The 18976-nt window shown below is 51.4% G+C and overlaps 1 protein-coding gene across 1 annotated transcript in view; it reads right to left on the bottom strand.

Annotated features, from left to right (window-relative positions):
• The window catches only part of LOC123926558 (flowering-promoting factor 1-like protein 2), a 345288-nt gene that overhangs the window by 17450 nt on the left and 308862 nt on the right, over positions 1-18976 (bottom strand). The window lies entirely within an intron of this gene.

The following is an 18976-nucleotide window of genomic DNA, read 5'->3' as shown; positions in this document are numbered from 1 at the left end:
TCCGCCTTGGAGCACAGAGAGCAGGTTTCGCGCTCTCTCTCCCACTTACGCCCTCGCCCGGGACGACAGCCCATGCTGGCAGCTGGGGGAGGCAGGGGGCACTGCCATGACCTGCAGCTGCTTCCGTCCAGCAGAAGGTGGGGGGGGGTGTGAAGGGGGAATGTACAAGGAGGTGCAGGGGAAGGAGGCAGAGGGCTCAGAGGCAAAGGAGAGATGGGGAAGGCGCTTGAGAATGGTGGTTTAAAATTATAGCCAACAGAGATGGGCGTCCTGCACAGACGTCACGTAGAGACAAACAGCCAGGAGCACAGAAAGGAGAACGGATGAGAAAGACACAGCAGGGAGAAACGCAGTCGACCCGGGGTCTGGCCCGTCCTGCATGCACACCCCTTCCTCTAGAGTCAGACCCAAGCCTCCCTCTGCCCTGGCCCCGGAGACTTGGCGGGATTGCCTCTGCCCCCAGCCAGGGCGCAGGCCTGGCCACCCAGAACATTCCATCCAGATCGATTAGTTCAAGGGGAAAAGAAGAGATAGATCAAGGCCATGAGATGTATCCCCACAGCTCTGGCTAAAGCTCCCAGAGAAGAAAAGCCATTTCCCTGGGTTTGCTGATGCTGCGGGCAATGTTGGAGCGGACAAGGCTGGGGGACGGAGCCAGCCAAGTCCGAGAACACAGTCGGAGTACCTGGGCACATCTCTACCATGACCTACCACGGGGGCTCCAGGTATGGGAGCCAGTCAATCCCCTCTGTAGCCCTCCTTTCTTTCTTCTCTTTAAGTCACCTTGAGCTGAGTTAGGAAAACAGGAGGGGCCTCGAATGCTTTGCTAAGGAATCTAGACTTTAGGAGTCCAAGCCAGGGGGGCGCTTGCAAATGTCAAAAACCAGCTCGCTGGGAAGGAGGCTCATCTACAGCATTTGCGAATTTCTATGGTCACTCTCAAGTCCCCGCCTGTCACTAGAGATGTGTGTTGTGCCCATTCCTGACCACACCACTGGGGACAGACTGCACAGTTGTCTCTGGGGAGCAGTCAGGAGCCAGGCCTGGCCATCCTGGGTCAGGCCCGGGGGACCCAGATTTTCCTATCAGCATTCACTGAGACTCCCCTCAGTTTGTCTCAGTGTAGACTAGAGTGAAGACAGAGACATTCACCTACCTAGCAGGACTACGCAATGAACCAGACACGGGGCCGCCCCACGACAGAAAGGGCCGCTGTCTGCAGGCAAGGGCAAATTAGATCAGTGGCCAAAAGGCATCCTTCACCGGCTCTGCTGGGCGGAGTGAAAGGAGAGACCTAGCAAGGCTCGGCCATAGGCAGGCCCCTGTGCTCCGAGGGCTGGGAGACTGCATCCCGTCTTTCTAGATGAGGTGGGAGGCTCGGAGAGGTGAAGAGATGGACCCACGGTCCCGTACTGAGACGTGACCCTGTGCCTGGTCTCCCTGCGCGACCATGCAGAGGAGGGAGTGTGCTGACGGCCTCATCCTGTGGGCACTGACGCTTCTCTCCAATCCATGCACACCCGCGGGCTGCCTGCTCTGGTCCGCCCACGGTGCGGACCCCTGTCTGTCCCCACACATCCCCCAACATGCACATACTCCCTCCCTTCTGGCACTCAGGGTTCATTTTTATTTTTATTTGTTTGAACTCCAAGCTTGCTCTGCATCAGAGCTCAATGAAATGGGCTGTCAGTGTGGCCGCAGAGCATGCGATGGGCCACGTCTGAGACATGGCTGCGGTGGCATCTCTGAAGCAGGTGACACAGTGTAGCCCAGCTGACGGCGGAGCCTCCATGTTGCAGCTGGGCCGCCTGGCCGCACGGAAACACTGCCTGTCTAAAAACTAGAGTAAAGAAGGCGAGAGGCTGTGCTGGCAGTTATCCAGGCATGGCCTCTGCTGAGGTCTTCACATCTACAAATGCAGCTTTTCCTTGCATGAGGGCGTGACTAATGCAGCTCGAAAATCAGACTCACTACTAGAGCCCAAAGGTGGGGAGGCAGGAGTCTTCATGAGGACATGACATGGCTCCCCGTTTTGATGACAGCACAGGATGGTGAAGAAGAACTTCAGATCCATGAAAGCAGGGACCTCATCGGCTCCATTGGTCACGGAATCCCCAATAACTAAGAAGGAGGGATGGTAAATGGACAGATGGACAGATGGATGAGTAGGTAAATGAAGAGATGGATGTATGAATGCATGGATGGATGGGTGGATGGGGGGAGGAGCAGATAGATGGATGGATGGGTGGATGCATGGACAAAAGGATGAATGGATAAAACGATGGGTGAGTGGATAGACGGATGGGTGGATGGATGGGTGGGTGGATGGATGGTCAAAAGATATTCTTTTTTTCCCTAATAACTTACAGGAAAGGCATTAAAGTGTCACTGGGCTTTCCTACAACTCCAACTCGTCTGTCTCAGTATAGAGCAAGCTCTGCTGAGATACAGCTGGCTGTTCCCAGGACTTAGATGGTTTAGATCCCCCACTGAGCCCTGAGCTGTGTGCCTTTGAGCAAGTCACTCCCGCTCCCTGAGCTCCCTAGTTCTCATCTGGGAAAGGAGGTGGAGTCACACTCACCATTGGGTCTGATCGAGGATGGTGTGCGGTGCCGTGAGCCCATGAACATTAATGATGATTATCAGTTTTCTGAAATGCTGAGTATTCTTAGCCACTGCATGTTTTATCTCTGGGAGTGGTGACTGATTCCCCTTCAGAGTTTCCAAACTGGGAATATTAAAAACTAAATGACATTTTACGGCCACAGTGAAGCTGGCAGCTGGACCAGTGCCAGATCTCTCTAGAAGGATTCTGGGGACTCGCTTCGCTCATTCGCAGCAGCTTCTACCTGCTCAAGATATGCTCGATAGCCCTGCTTCTTAACCTATTTCCTCTTTAAAATAATCCTAAAACACACAAAGTGTGTAAGAAACCAGGAGTCTCAGCAAAATGTCTGTGACGGTCATCTACATTGTTCTGACGCCTTCCCCCCATCATGGTGCCGGGATACCCCGCGGGAATATGCTGTGGCCCCTTGACCCATTTTCCTTGGTGTGAGCCCTTGGACAGCTTCCGATCTGGGGTCAGAAAGCCCAAGGCTTCTAGGAACTTTCCTGCACATTTAAAAAAATTTTTATTGTGACTTGTGCACTCCTCTCTCCTGGGACTATATCTGGGGGTAGGGCTTCTGGAGAGACTTCGTAAAGAAGTTTATGTGCAGCTTTGTGAAAAGATAGCAGAATGCTGTCAAAGTGGTTGAGCCCCATCTCCCCGCCGTTCGTGAGCCATGAGGAAGGCTCAGGGGTGCCACATCTCCCCCGTGCCAAGCCAGGGCAGCCGGGGCCCTGCTCTGTGGGTCGCTGGCAACCAGGTGCAGAACACGGCTGCACAGCGAGGTAGGCATGTGGTGGAGCACATGGGGGGCGAGGTATAGTCACACCAGGTGGACACACACGGATTGCCCCTCGAGGGAGCTGGCTTTCCAGTGGCACCCAACATGGTGGGCCAGAACAGCCCTGTGAGGAACTAGGGGAAGAAACTTCTAGAAGGAGGGAGACGTCGTTGGTGACAACCACCTTGTGCTCTGGGTGTCTTCACCGGCTCTCAAAGACGCCTAGAGGGATGCCCCCTTGTGAGTGAGCGTGTGGGCTGTGTCTGTCTCACGTGCAACCAGGCAGAGAGGGCGGGGTCCCAGAATCAACAGGGCATTACTGGCAAACCAGGTGGGGATCTGAGGCTGGTGGCTAAGGGCTGAACGCTCATGTCCCCCACACTTGCCCTGGTGAAGCCCTGGCAATGGGAGGTAATTTGGTGCGACGAGGTCACGGGGCTGGGGCTCCGTGGTGGGATGAGTGCCCTTAAAAACAGAGGAAGACATCATCCCCCGTCCCATGCTAGGACAGGGCCCCGGTGGGTGGCTACGGGTCAGAACTGGTCCTCACCAGGAAACACACTGGCTAGCACGTTGGTCTGGACTTCCAGGCTCCCTCCATGCCGGTGTTTGAACTGCCTGCTCGGGGTGTCTTGCAGCTGCCGGGGCTGACGCTGTGCCTTCAGAGCTCCTTCCCATCCCTCTGCTGGAATGTTCCTTCGCTGGCTCCTGTGGGCTGGCTCCTGGATGGCGCCCAGTCTCCGCTCAGATCCCCTCTGATCAGACATGCTGGCCATGGGCCCTCACACAGTAACACCCCGTCTGTGTCAATGTTCTCTCCTCCTAACGCATGACATTTGTCTTCTGACAGTGAACAAAGGGTGTGAGTCCCCCAGGACACCTGCCCCAACAGGGCAGCCCCCCCCTTCAGCCACGGCACAGGGTGTCCCCGGATCAGCACCCGTATGAATAAAAGAACCAGTCCGCCTCCTGTGCACTCCCTCCTGCCAAGGGAACTGCGTCCCGGGGTATGGAAATCCTGAAATCCTTCCCGGGAGCTTGAAGCCCTGGAGGCAAAGTGCAAGGTCTTCTGTCCAGACAGAGACCTGGGAGATACGCTGAAGACCCAGGGTGGGACAAGTACAAGGGACAAGAGGTCAACGGTGTGCCCCTTTGTTTTTGTTGGGCCTCGTCTTGATCCTTGTCGTGGAAAAGACCTGTTGCAGGGACCCTAGGATTAAATTCCTATCTCCGCCATGGCTTTGTTTTCCCCTCTGCTGCAGACGTGAGGACACCTACCAGCTGAACGGCATGAATGTGGGCCCCAGGGCCGTGGCTGGGCCACGTGTGGTCCTCCCACAGCAACTCCGTGAGCGGTTCCCTCATTCTTGATCTTTACGAGAGCAAAGGGTGCCCTGTCCCCCAGATCCTAAGTGGGCCCCGGGCCCATCTCCTAGATCAGGAGCCATAATCACGCTGTGAAGCAGCCGTGCATGGGCACACGTGGTTTCTGGAACGTGTCCCAGGCACGTGCATTCTGGGAGCGCATGGCAACTCATGGGACAGGGATGGGGAGGCGCCGGTGGGCCGGGCCAAGGGGCCTGGCGTTGGCCGCTGAGAGGCAGGAGGGCAGGGCCAGAAGCCAACTGGGCTGAGAGCTTTCAGCGTGATCTCAAGCACCACCCCACTCCCGACCACCAAAACCAGCCTGGAAAGGTGCCAAGATGAGGGTATTAACAACATCGGTAACAACAACGGTTGTTTTTCTCAACAACGTTCATCCTCGAAAGAACACAACAGCCACCCTACTCCAAACCCCAGAAACCCCCAGGCATTCGGCATTTCCCCGAAGAAACAGCACTGAGGTCAGGGAAATCTGACTGAAGAACACAGTGCCATTTCCATGCGCAACCCCATCGCCGTGTGGCCGCTGTCCCTCGGTCTGGGCCACGTCAAGGACGCCCATGCCTCCCGCAGTCACAATCCCAGTTACATCCTGGGGCCCCAGGGCTGATCCAGGTGCGCGGCCGCTCCGAGCACCACAGGCTGTTTCAGAATAGGCAGGAAGCATGAAATTTCTCTGACGCCCTGACGGAAAGCACTCGACCACGTGGAACAGAGTGAAAGGTATCAAATTAGATAGATTAACCCAACTTCCCGGAGAAGCACCAGGTTTGGAGCTGGAACAGCTGTCCTCACTGTTTCCGGATATTAAAACAAAGAGAAGAGAAGCAGAAGGATGTGGGGAGGGTGCAGGAGCCTCTTTCCCTTGGCCGGGGGCGGGGGGCACCAGGTGCAAACAGGTGGCGGGTGGCAGGGTGCATGGCCCAGGGCCCTGCCTGCAGGTTTCGCGAGCCCGTCTGCCCCCTGCGACCCGCACGGCGCCAGCCCCAGGCACGTGCAGCCCCACCATCTGATCACTAGCGTGTGACAAGACATGGTCTTCTTGTTACCGCTTAACTGGGGTTGTCAGTCACCTAATTGCTTCAATAAAATATAATTAATTAAGAATAATGTGTCGAGACACATGAGCTGGAAATCGCACACGGCAGTTTCTAGATTTTTCCCAATCATCCGCATCCTGCCAGACTAACGTGTTCGTATTTAGACAAAGGGGGAAGCTTTCCAAAGTCAGTGATGGTGCTTTCCCTTTCCCTTTGCATTCAGGAATAAAGACAACTTGGGGTGTGTATGTGTAGAGAAACAGGGTCCCGTGAGCCCTTGGGAGCCTGAGCATGAGCTGCCGATGAAGACGTAGACGCGGGAGCGTGTGCTGTGAACACAGCCCACGGCCACTGGGAGAATGACTCAGAGAAGGGCACACGTGAGGGAGGGACATGAGTAAGCGAAGTACAAGGGGACCCCTTGCCCTTCTCTGAGTCCAGCTCACACGTTTCCCACGTGTGTGGAGGCACAGCACCCATATGGAGGTGGGGGAACAAGGTGGTCCCTTTCCAGAGTGTCCTGACTTCTGGGGAGGTGGCCACTCAGCTCCAAGTATGACATCACCCTGATGACAGCAACCGGAAGCCGATCCACCCCCACCCCAAACACACATCACGTCCAGAAGAACAGAAGTCACGTGAGGTGACAACCTTCATGAGGCTGAGGGTCAGAGGTTCACACAGACTCCCTCAGACTCACAGGGACATCTGCTCACGTAACGCAGCCCAGGTTGGCAGTCCGGAAGGATTACAGCGGTCCAAGGGGTCATGCTGACCCAGCCCACTTCTGGTGTATGTACCTGTGGCTTCTACCTTCAAGGTTTCCTCCTGGTCCAAGGGAGCTGCTGGATCTCCAGCCATCACTTCTATGGTCCACACAGAAAAAAAGGAGGAGGAAGAAGTTTGAGGGAGAGGCAGAAGGGAGAGTTTTCACGAAAATTTTTCCAGGAGCTCCTCCCATAATCCCATGTAAATGCACTGGGTCAGAACTTAGTCGTGTGCTGACAGCCAACTGCAAGGGAGCCTGGGAAATGAGCCTTTTGTTGGGCCAACTAGTTGTCCTGAGTAAGTCCATGGCTCTCTAAATAGGGAAGAAAGAGGGAAAAGGGATTTTCCACAATCGATTCCACTGTGGTGAGCAGAGGGAACACTGCCGAACCCTCCTGTTTTTTCATTTGTAAAGTGGCCTTCAGGTAAGACAGACGCGAGCTTTCAGGCTGAAGCAGCCGCAAATATTCATCAGGACAAAAATCCGTTCTGCACTAAAGAGCTAAGTCATGAGGACAGGTTTCCAGCCTCACAGGGCAGAGGACCCCAGCAAACCTTCACATCTGGAAGGCAGCCGTCCATGGAAGCCCCCAGAGGAGCCGTCAGGGACAACCGCTGGGCTCGGGGGGCGCTCTGTGTGCCAGCAGCTCCTGCACCCTGAACGGCAGGGGTCACCCATGAGCCCTCGGCCCCTGCCTGGAAGGCCACCTCCTTGTCCACACTTCCTGGGGGCAGAAGCAGTCTCTCCGACACCACAGCACACGTGCAAGCAGGTGCGTAACAGAAGAGCAATCGAGAATCCCGCTTACAAGGCGGAGATGTTCAGTGCTTCACGTCAGGAGGGAGCGAGGGGTACGCTGCCCCCCCAGTTCCCATGGTGATGTCCCTTCCTCCTAGGAAGGAAGACAGGCTGTTGGGGGGACAGATGCGCAAGAACCCACGTTGGTGGAGAGAAGGTAAGAGACAGGTCTGGGGGTTGGGGATGCGGCTCCCTCTACTTGTGAGTATGTTTGGAATTTTCTGTTAATTTTTTTTTAAAAAGTCAGGTTCCTTTTTTTCTTCTCAATAATTGAAGATCCTGTTTCAAGAGTCTTGTGTTTGAAGAAGTTAATATGAATAAATATTTGGGGGTCCGTACACAACACACGTTAGGCAGTCAGGCCCAGTGTGACGTCCTCATGACCAGAGGTCGTGCAGGATCAAAATACTGGGATGGAGGAGCGCGCTGGCCCAAGGGAGGCTGCCAGGCTGGGCCCAGCTGGTGGGCATCAGGCTCCACACCAAACAAGGGGAAGGGGCCCTTGGGAACACAGGACGGCTTTTAGACGGCAGTCCCACTGTCCACCGCCCAGAGTACACGCACAGTTTTCAGAAGCCCACCACGCAGTGCAGAGCCGTGCTCGGTCCTGACCCCCCATCCGGCTGTAGAGCACGTGAGGAGCTCTGCCAGCAGCTTCCTCATCTCCCAGGTCCGGGAGCGGTGACCCCACCAGTGCTCCCTGTTTCCTTCCACGGTGGCTGCCCCTGCACTGGTCTCCAAGAGCCGTCTCCCTACAGCTGTTCATCATTACCTTTCTGCTCTGCTCGGGAAGTGGGAAAGGTGTCCAGAAGAAAGAAATTCCCCTAAGGCAGCTGCTTCCCTGGCTGCTGGAGCCGTGCACCCAAGGGCTTGCCTTAGGAAAGCGGCCTAGCCAGGTCGAACTGCGAGTGGGGCCGGTAATTAGGGACAGTCCGCAGAGGACAGTGTGCCAAGGCAGAAATATGGCTTCCCATTAGTATTATCATTTTTTTTAACCTAAGGATCATTCTGCAGATAGCACCTAAGGGAGAGAGTCTTACTACCCAATCACAAATACGCCAGAACCGGGGAGCATCCCAGGAAGTGACACGGTTGGGTATGAAGCACGCCTGTTTGCAGTCCAAGAGCCTCTGCTCAGGCAATCCCGGAGCCCGCGCACCGAGGCTGCAGGAACGGCGTTCCGAGGGACGGGGATGCACCTGCCGCCCGGACCATGCCCCTTAGCCAATACAGTGCAGCAGTGCAGTGTGTGACGGGGCTCTGGTGAGAACCGGCTGTCCCAGACCTCGTCCACTGCCAGGGTCACGTCGGCGTGTTCTGCTTGTACCCCAGGCCTGCCCAGTCCAGCCGATGTCTTCCAGGCCTCACAGCGCAATATAGCGGCTCAGCCCCTCGGCCCTAGATGAAGCTGAGTCTTGTCCATTTGGGTAAATTTCTGCTTTCTCGGCCTCACTTACCTGGCAGATCACAGAGTGGGCATATCTCAACGGTGTTTTCTAGAACATTCTCTGAGTTTCCAAGGACCCTGAGGCCTGAGGGCATGTGGGTTCAGACAGACCCCAGAAACTTCCCCAGGGACCCAAACTAGGCAGGTGGGAACAGAGAACTGTGACCAGGCCATTCTCAAGAACCCCTTCTTCTTTGTTCCCAGTGTGTCCTCATTAAAAATCTCTCCATAAGTAATTTTTAATTACAAAATTTGGTCAGAGAACATGGGGAATTGAAACAATGAAAAGGAAGAAAAAGGAGCTGAGATCTTATGATCCTGACTGGGGTTTCTCACCCTCGGCGCACCCAACATTTTGAGGCAGGCCACCGTCTGCCGTGGGGGCCAGCCTGTCCTGCAGGGTGTTCAACAGCACCTCCGGACCCCATGGATGCCCACAGCAGCCCCATCCCCAACCTGTGGGGACAACAATGTCTCCAGACGCCACTCCGGGTGTCCTGGGCCCCGTGAGAAGTCCTGGCCCACACACCCAGAGACACTCTGGTGATGTGACTCGCACATGCTCCTCAAATCACACCAGATACTCATTCCACGAACGCTGGTGAAACACCTACTATGCGCTGGGCATTGGAATTCGGTAGGACAGCGGCTGAGATGAATAAGGAAGGCAAGCTCGCTTTCTCAGGTGGCAAACAGCGGCTTACAAGCCCCACGCAGCCCTGAGCATTCACTGAGACACAGACAGGGCCCTGTAGTGACGAGGGTCTGGGATGGGCCACCCCGACAACTGAGTGGAGAGCCAAGTGTTGCACACCGAGAATGAAGCAGAGGGAAGAGGGGCTCGCCACCTCCACCGTCCCCGTGGACGCCACCTTTGTGCTCCGAGGCAAGTGCGTGGGGCGGAGGGATGTCCTCTGGTGCCCTCCGCAGGCATGATCCCTGGCCGTTTTCCTTCTCAGGAAACAAAACAAATGTGGGGGAGTGGGCGGCACACTTTCTCCTCATGTTCTTTCTTCTCTTCAAAACGAAAAATTCCTGCTAAGTGGATATTTTGGTTTATCGTGAACTGCTGGGTTGAGTGCGATGGGCTAATTATTTCCACACAGTCTAAAAGAGGCCCAGAATAATTGTCTGGAAGATACTTTGAGCCCATCTGTCTGTCCATCTATTCTACTGCTCCTTAACTTCTACCGACAGAGTTGGGCCGAATCAGCGCAGCTCGTCACGTGGCACGTCTCCAGCCCGTGGCTCATGTCTCCCGCGTCGGCCGCCCTGCTGCTGTGAGGGGCTCCCCTCCCCCAACCCCAGGCTTACTTTATTCCACAGGTTATGGTCCACTCCTGTGGCATTTATTTCTGATTCTCAGATGTCCCCAGATTGAGCCGGGAGGGCCCGTCAGGCAGGGTTCTGTGTCCCTCTGCCATGTCCCCTTCACGGCTGGACGTACCGTCTACACTGCTGTATTTTCCCCGATCAGCTTCACTCACTTGGTTGAACTCTGAGGCTGGCTCATCGTTCTGTGTCCTTACTACTAAACGGTGTCCCACCATTGGTTTCTTACACTGCAGCTTCAGCTCCAGGAGGGTCTGGAGCAGAGCTAGCATCCAGCCACAGATGGCTGTCCCAGGCATCAGGACACGGCGGGCTTGAGGGAGCAGGTGTTCCCAGGAACAGTCACGGCCCCGTCCACAGCTCTGGGGCCCGGGTGTGGCTGGCGACTTTGACGGGCAGTTCCTGTGTCCACAGTTCTCCTTGGCCACATACATGGTAGGATCAACCCTAGTCAGTAATGGGAGAACACCCACCTCCTCCTTCCTGGCATTGGATTCTACATGGTCCCACAGGGGCCCCTAAGGGGCTAAGTGCCAGTTGCCTAGGGCCTTGACCCCGTAACATGCCCCTTTTTTTGGGTTTTCCTCCTTACTCTGCTGTCTCTCCTCAGGTCTCCTGGGATCATCCCCTAAATAAGATCCTTGTACCCCATTCTGGTAGGATACTTTCAGGGCTCTCTAAGCCAAGACAGGCACCTCGTCTTAGGATGAACCCCCGCCCTGCTGCTGCAGAGACCAGCTAGAAGCAAACTAAATGCAGGAGCTCAGTAACATCTCTTTGGAGGTTCAGCCTTCAAACGGAGAAGACAGCAAAGTGCAGAGACAAGCATTTACGCAGCGAAGCCCGGTGCTCCCCTCCGATGATCTTGCCGGAGTGAATGTATCCCCTCCACGCTGCAGTGTCAGGGCCGCTGGGGACAACGGGAAGCCCTCTCATCAGATCTTTGACACCGGTCTCGTGCCCACCTGAGTTCTGCCTGAGCACAGCTTGCTGGTGTTGGTCTTACCCCCCCATGCCCTCATGGTCACTAGAAAACAGCTTCCCAATCCCTCCAGCCTCCATTAAATTCATGTCTTGCTTACTTACTTGCAGTCTTGATTCTGTTAAATAACCTATTCTGACCCTTGTTCAAGATGGCAAGAAAGACTTTACTGAAGGGGGACCACCATCATAGCAGGGGTTCGCGGAGGTGAGAGAAGGGGCTGACATCTCCCCAAATGTCGGGACAAGTCGAGGGGCCTTGCAGCCAACGGGAAGGGACATGCTGCCTGGACCTGGGAGACTGAGTTCTGACCTGAGGGCTCTGAAAAGCCATGTGCAGGAGCCCGACCAGTCTCCTCCCCAAAGTGGGTGCAGCACGCCCTCAACACACCACTGACGAGGAGCCTTGGGGTCCCTGATGCTCTGAACATCACTGTCTTTGGTGGACTCATCTTCACAGACACACGGGCCCGTGGGGTGCAGATGCTGCTTCCATCCCCAGCCCCGCCCCTTCATGCCTCCCCATTTCCAGCCTACCTTCAACCCTACCTCAGCCAGGAAGCCCTTCCAGTCATCTGGGTCAAGGGGGTGCTGTCCTCTGCGACCCTTGGTCCCCTCTGCTCCTCTGCATCATGGGACCCATCATCATCTGCCTCTTGTCCAATGGGAATGACTTGTGGGCAGGGACTGTCCACTTCCTGGCTAGCCCCACCACCTCCCCAGGCTCTGGGGCATCCTAAAAGATGTGTGCAGGCGCATAGAGATGTCGGGCCCTGCCAAGGACCCAGACAAGATGAGGATTATTCAAGACAATCCACAGAAAAACTGTGAATCCTGCCCAAAGAATGCAGAGATGAAGAAACTGTGCCCAGGCTGAAGGACGCTGCCATGCTGAGGGGCCAGCGTGTGTGAGGACAGAGGCACCGCCCCCAACAAAGGCAGGGACGACCACCATCCCCACGTTCCCTGGAGTGCTCCCAATGCTCCCGAGGTGAGGACGCTCTGGTTCCCACTGATCCCTTTATCCCTTCACCCGAGGCGGGGGGATGATATTAAGCCCTCCCTCAGGCAGACATGTCACCATGTCAGGACTTCCATCCCAGTACTCTGTTCCCTTTTAGGACACCAGGGGACCCAGCTGGACTTGCGGGAAGGAAAGGGACTTGCCGGCTGGAGGGGTGGGAAAGGGCGTCTAGCAGGAGAGCAACAGGTCAGAAGGCACGGCCTCACAAGCCATATCCAGGGCTGGTGGGAACATCACACTTCTGGGGCTGCTGGCAGATCTGAAGGAAGATGCTCAGCAGCTGAGACATTCCTTGGTCATTCCAAAGCATTCACTGAGCACCTACTGTATGCCAGAACTGGCGAGGGATGCCAGGGTGAGCAAGGCCAATGAGTCAGTCGCGTTACTGCAGAGCTACACTCCAGTGGGAACGACAAAGGAAAAAAACCTTATTGACTGACAGTGTTCAGATGGAAATAAGAAATACACAGAAGTAGAGACCCTTCTGGGTGAGGCAGGGGACCAACCGTGAGCAGGTAGTCAGTGCAGGTCTGTCCGAAGAAGTGACATTTTACCATAGCTGAGGGATGAGAAGGCACTGGTATGCAAACAGAGGACAATATCCTGGACAGCAAAACTGTGTGTACAAAGGCCCTGGGGCAGGAAAGTGGTCCATGGATTTAAAAGTTTAAAAGACTGTGAAGCTGAGACTTAGTGATAATGTGCCCAGCAGAGGCCATGACCCCTCCAGCCCAGGCTTCAGAGGAAAGTCTTTGAGCTGTCATGACCTGGTTCATTTTCTCACATCTCTCAGCCTGGTTAGAAATCAAAGAGAACCTTTGGGGTAAATACCCAGTAGTGCAACTGCTGTAGCTCTATTTTTAACTTTTTGAGGAATCTTCACATCATTTTCCAAAGTGGCTGCACCAACTTGCATTCCCACCAATAGTGTAGGAGGGTTCTCCTCTCTCCACAGCCTCTCCAACACTTGTTGTTTCCTGTCCTGTTGATTCTGGTCATTCTAACTGGTGTAAGGTGGTATCCCAATGTGGTTTTGATGTGAATTTCCTGATGGCTAATGATGATGAACATTTTTTCATGTGTCTGTTGGCCATTTGTATGTTTTCTTTGGAGAAGTATCTGTTCATGTTTTCTGCCCATTTCTTGACTTGATTATTTGTTTTTTGGGTGTTGAGTTTGAGGAGTTCTTTATAGATCTTGGATAATAGCCCTTTATCTGCAGTGTCATCTGCGAATATCTTCTCCCATTCCATGGGTTGCCTCTTTGTTTTATTGACTCTTTTGCTGTGCAGAAGGTTTGATCTTGATGAAGTCCCAAAAGTTCATTTTTGCTTTTGTTTCCCTTGTCTTTGGAGACATGTCTCGAAAGAAGGAACTGTGGCCAATGCTGAAGAGGTTACTCCATATGTTCTCTAGGATTTGGTGGATTCTTGTCTCACATAGAGGTCTTTCATCCATTTAGAGTTTATCTCTGTGTACGGTATAAGAGAATTGCCAAGTTTCATTCTTCTACACATAGCTGTCCAATTTCCCCAGCACCATTTATTGAAGAGACTGTCTTTTTTCCATTGGATATTTTTTCCTGCTTTGTCGAAGATTAATTGACCACAGAGTTGAAAGTCCATAGCTGGGCTCTCTATTCTGTTCCATTGATCTACGTGTCTGCTTTTGTGCCAGTACCATGCTGCCTTGGTGATCACAACTTTGTAAGTAACTTGAGGTCAGGCAACCTGATGCCCCCAGCTTTTTCTTTTTCAACATTTCCTTGGTGATTCAACATCTCCTTGGCTATTCAGGGCCTTTTCTGGTTCCATACAAATTTTAGGATTGCTTGTTCCAGTACTTGAAAAATGCCATTGGTATTTTGATCGAGAATGCATTGAAAGAATATAGATTGCTCTGGGCAGCACAGACATCCTAACAGTGTTTATTCTTCTGATCCATGAGCATGGGATGCTTTTCCATCTTTTTGTGCCTTCTTCAATTTCTTTCATGAGTGTTCTGTAGTTCCTCAAGTACAGACCCTTTACCTCTTTGGTTCGGTTTATTCCCAGGCATCTTATGGTTTTTGGTGTCATTGTAAATGGAGTCAATTCCCTAATTTTTCTTTCTACAGTTACATTGTTAGTATATAGGAAAGATATGGATGTAGTGAAAAAAAAAGGGCCACATGCACCCCAGTGTTCATATCAACAATGTCCACAACAGCCAAACTGTGGAAGGAGCTGAGATGCCCTTCAGCAGATGAATGGATAAAGAATATGTGGTTCATATATACAACGGAGTGTTATGTGTCTATCAGAAAGGATGAATACCCACCATTCACATCAACATGGATGGAACTGGAGGGGATCACGCTGAGTGAAATAAGTCAAGCAGAGAAAGACAGTTACCATATGGTTTCACTTATTTGTGGAGCATAAGGAATAGCAAGGATGATATTACGAGAAGGGAGGGAAAACTAAAGGGGGATGGGTCAGATGGGGAGAAGAACCATGAGAGACTATGGACTCGGGAAACAAACAGGGTTTTGGAGGGGAGGGGGCTGGGAGGATGGGTGAGTCTGGTGGTGGATATTAAGGAGGGCACGGATTGCATGGAGCACTGGGTGTTGTAATGCAAACAATGAATCATGGAACACTGCATCAAGAAGTGAGGATATAGGGATGCCTGGGTGGCTCAGTTGATTAAGCCACTGTCTTTGGCTCAGGTCATGATCCCTGGGTCCTGGGATCGAGCCCCACATCAGGGTCCTTGCTCAGCAGGGAGCCTGCTTCTCTCTCCACCTCTGCCTGCTCGTGCATGCTCGCTCTTCTCTCTCTCTCTCTCTCTCTCTCTCTCTGACAAATAAATAAATAAACAAATCTTTAAAAAAAGAAGTGATGATTCAGTGTAGAGTGACTAACATAATAAAAAATGAAATAAAATTAGAGGAACATTAAAACAAAAGATATGTAGAAATGTGAGCGACCCATGAAGAATTATTTAGCAACAATATCCATTCTTTGTTTCTACACCATCTTGGCTTCTAGAGATTTTACCTAAGAATATGTCACTCTGCTGGCCATTGTGATTCCTCTGAATGGAGATGAGAACCAAACCTATTCACTTTGCCTCATACAGACATGTACTTACCAATAGCCTCTCTAAGCAGCAGTTGAGGCGAACTCAGCACTACTGACCTCAACCGTGACCCTCATGTTTCCAGAGGCACAACTCTCAGGAGCTCATCAGGTCCACCTTAGAAAACTAGATGGATTTCTTGGTCATGACAGAAATATAAATCACAACCACGGTGAGCTGTCGTCTCGTACCCATCAAGACAGCTACTATCGCTACACCAGGAAAGGACAGCGGGGTCATGAGGATGTGGAGAAATTGGAAGCCCCATGCACCGTTGGTCAGAATGTAAAACGGTACCAGTAAGAGGGAAAATGATATGGTGGTCCCTTGAAAAGTTAAAAAAGTTACTCTGTGACCCAGCAATTCTACCACATTTATGTCCAAGAGAACTGAAAGCAGGACTTGGATGAGATATCTGCACACCCACATTTAGAACAGTGTTATTCCCCGGAGCCAAGAGGGAGAGACAACCCAAATGTGCCTCCATGGATAGAGGAATGGGTCAACAAAATGTGGTGGAGACACACAATGGAACATTTTTCCACTTTAGAAAAGGACGGACCTCGAGAACACTGTTACGTGAAGTAAGCCAGTCACAAAAGGCAAATATTACACAATTCCACTTATACGAGGCATCGGATTAGTCAAATTTATAGACGTAGAACATAGAAATGGTGGTTTCCGGGGGCTGGGGGCGGGGAGGGAGAAGCAGGGAGTGCTGCATGGGTAGAGCTCCATTCGCAGCATGAAACCGTTCTGAAGGTGGAGCACACAACAGTGCATACACCCAGCACTCGTGAATGGTACACTTCAATGTCGTTAAGGTGGTAAAAAAGGATGTGTGTGCGTGTTTTCCTGTTATTAAAGAAAGCCTCAAACTGAAAAGAGAAAGAGATAGAGAAATCAAGGAGAATTAGGGGACAGTTAAGAGCTGACTGCAGTTCCCAGGGTCTAATTGCTCGGTATCTGGGGCTCAGCATCATGGATTTACCTGAGTTGCTGGAAAGAAAGGAAAAATTAAGGAGACTTTAGCTCAAATAAGGTACATGAGGACTGGGTGTGGTGCAAAAACAATGAATACTGTTATGCTGAAAGAAAATTTAAAAAAATAAATAATAAAAAAGGTACATGAGAATATCTTCTTGGATCAGTACAGGTTTTAACAGGGTTTAACAGTATTGAAATGGCCAAAAAAAAAAAAAAATTGAAACCTATACTTGCTCACAGCTGGTAAGTGAGTTGCAGGTCCGAGTGGACCAGCGGCTGAACTCCTGCTGATCCCAGAAGACGGAGTCCCAGGTAGTTCCTGAGTCAGAAGCCCTCGCCTTGCCACATACACATCCTAGATGTTGTGACTGCCTCACAAGTATAGACCATTTCTGCACTGGGACGGGGGCTCCTGTCACAGGGTAGAAGGGCATTACTGAGGTGTTGAAATCACACCACAAGTAGTGGGATATCCAGGGAAAGAAATCGAAGCTTACCCTGTGATATGGATGATTTTAAGAAAATTCAGTCAAGACAAGATTTTAATTTTGTGACTTTCTCCCAGAGACCAGAAAAGGAAGGACCACTCTCCCACATAGTTTCATGAAGCGAGTGTAAACTTAATACCAGAATCGAGCCAGAAAAGTAGAAGGAAAATCACAGGTGATCTTACCTCCGAAGAAATAAAAGTTACTAATTATAAAAACTGGTAAATTAAATCCAGCAGGGCATAAAAAGATCGTCTCTCATGACCCAGCAAAATCTACTCAGGAGTGCAAGTTTGTTTACTCATGCAACTTCCAATGTGAACAAACTGGAGAGAAACGTTATAAGATTGTCTTAGCAGAAGAAGAAAAATGCAATGCAAAGTCAGCAAACGTAGAATGACAGAACTTTCTAAACTCATAAAGGATATCTTTTTTTTTAAGATTTTATTTATTTATTTGACAGAGAGAGAGATCACAAGTAGACAGAGAGGCAGGCAGAGAGAGAGGAGGAAGCGGGCTCCCTGCGGAGCAGAGAGCCTGATGCGGGGCTCAATCCCAGGACCCTGAGATCATGACCTGAGCCGAAGGCAGCGGCTTAATCCACTGAGCCACCCAGGTGCCCCATAAACTCATAAAGGATATCTTTTAAATCTACAGCAAACATTGTACTTAGTGACAAATCATTAGAGCCACTGCCTTTAAAATCAGGAACAAGGCAGTTATCTGCTGTTAAAATATCTACTTAACAATGATTAACAAGAAAGAAGAATCCCAGCTACAAAGAAATAATTTAAAATGATGTTACTCACAGATGACATGATTATCTACATGGATGAATCCCAGAGAATCTACAATTTATTAGAAAGTAGAAACTGAATAGATTGCTAGGTACAAGATAAATTTACAAGTGTCCACTGCATTTCAACACTCTAGAATGGATGGAACAAGCAGTCTCATAAGCGATGACATTTCTGAACACACAAAAGATTTCTACGTGAAGAACTAGCATTGGAAATCAGTAGACAGTATTATACTCACCCAACCCTCCGAAGGATGCCATTCGTTTCTATGTAGAATAAATGAAGTGAAATTATATTTCTATCCCACATCCTTTACAAAATCAGTTCCCAAAGGTTGAATGGCTTAACCGTGAACTTGCAGAAGAATTTTAGAAGCAAATCTGGCAGAGGACTTATGCGACCTTTGCTTAAGGAAGCATTTCTTAGGTGAGACACATAAAAAATCAATACACATGGAAAACAATGAGTAACCTCCCAGCACTCCGTTAGGAACCTGTGTTCACCAAAGACAGTACGAAGAAAGCTGGACAAGAGGCCAGCTGGGAGAAAAGATCTGCCACATGTAAATGTAGGAAAGAATCAGTATCAGGAGCTCATAAGTAACTTTTACACCTCAGTGAGAGGACGACAACATAACAGGAACATGGTAAAAGACCTAAACTAAACTTTAACAACAGAAATAAAAGAAGAATGGCAAGCAAACATACGAAAGATGTTCAACCTCATTAAGAATGTTGGAAATGGAAATAAAATCACAATGGCACGGCAAAAGCCTTTTTAAAAGCTTGCCTCAAACATCTGAAAACTATTTGAGGCCACAGGAATTCTGATACATCGCTGGTGGGAATGCCCACATCCCCAATCCCCTCAAAGGAGCACAGTGTGTTTTCCACAAATGGTGAAGCGAGCGGTCCTACGCTACACACCAGCAACTTCATGTGGCTCCAGAAACTTGGGAAGCTCTAAGCGCCTTACACCTCGGCACCAGGAACACGGGATGAGCACGTTCACAGAGGTGCCATTCCTAAAAGGAGAAAACTGGAAACAAATCAGGGTCAACCCAGAGCAGGTGCACAAATGGTGCCACATTCACAGATCGGAATCCCCTGCACAAGGGACCAGGCAGACACCGCAGCTCCGAGCAGACCGTGAACATGTCCCATGACCTCTGCAAAGAGCCATGCCACAGCTAGCTGCACATTACTGCCCCCGCGCTTTGGAAACGCACCAGGAAAGCACATTTCATGGTGAGGAAGCTCAGGCTCGCAAGGTTTAGTGGACTTGCTCCAGATCCGGGAGGCAGGGCTGGGTCTGGAACCCAAAATCTGGCTCCGGAGTTGACATGGTTAGCTGGAGTCTGGGCGGGTTCTCGGCACCCGGGGGAGAAAGCCAGTTCAGAGGGCACGGTGCAT

The sequence above is a fragment of the Meles meles genome, chromosome 16 (assembly GCF_922984935.1).
Source record: "Meles meles chromosome 16, mMelMel3.1 paternal haplotype, whole genome shotgun sequence".
Taxonomy (NCBI): Eukaryota; Metazoa; Chordata; class Mammalia; order Carnivora; family Mustelidae; genus Meles; species Meles meles.
Note: the sequence above shows the minus strand (reverse complement) of the source record. Positions and strands in the feature narration are given on the sequence as shown.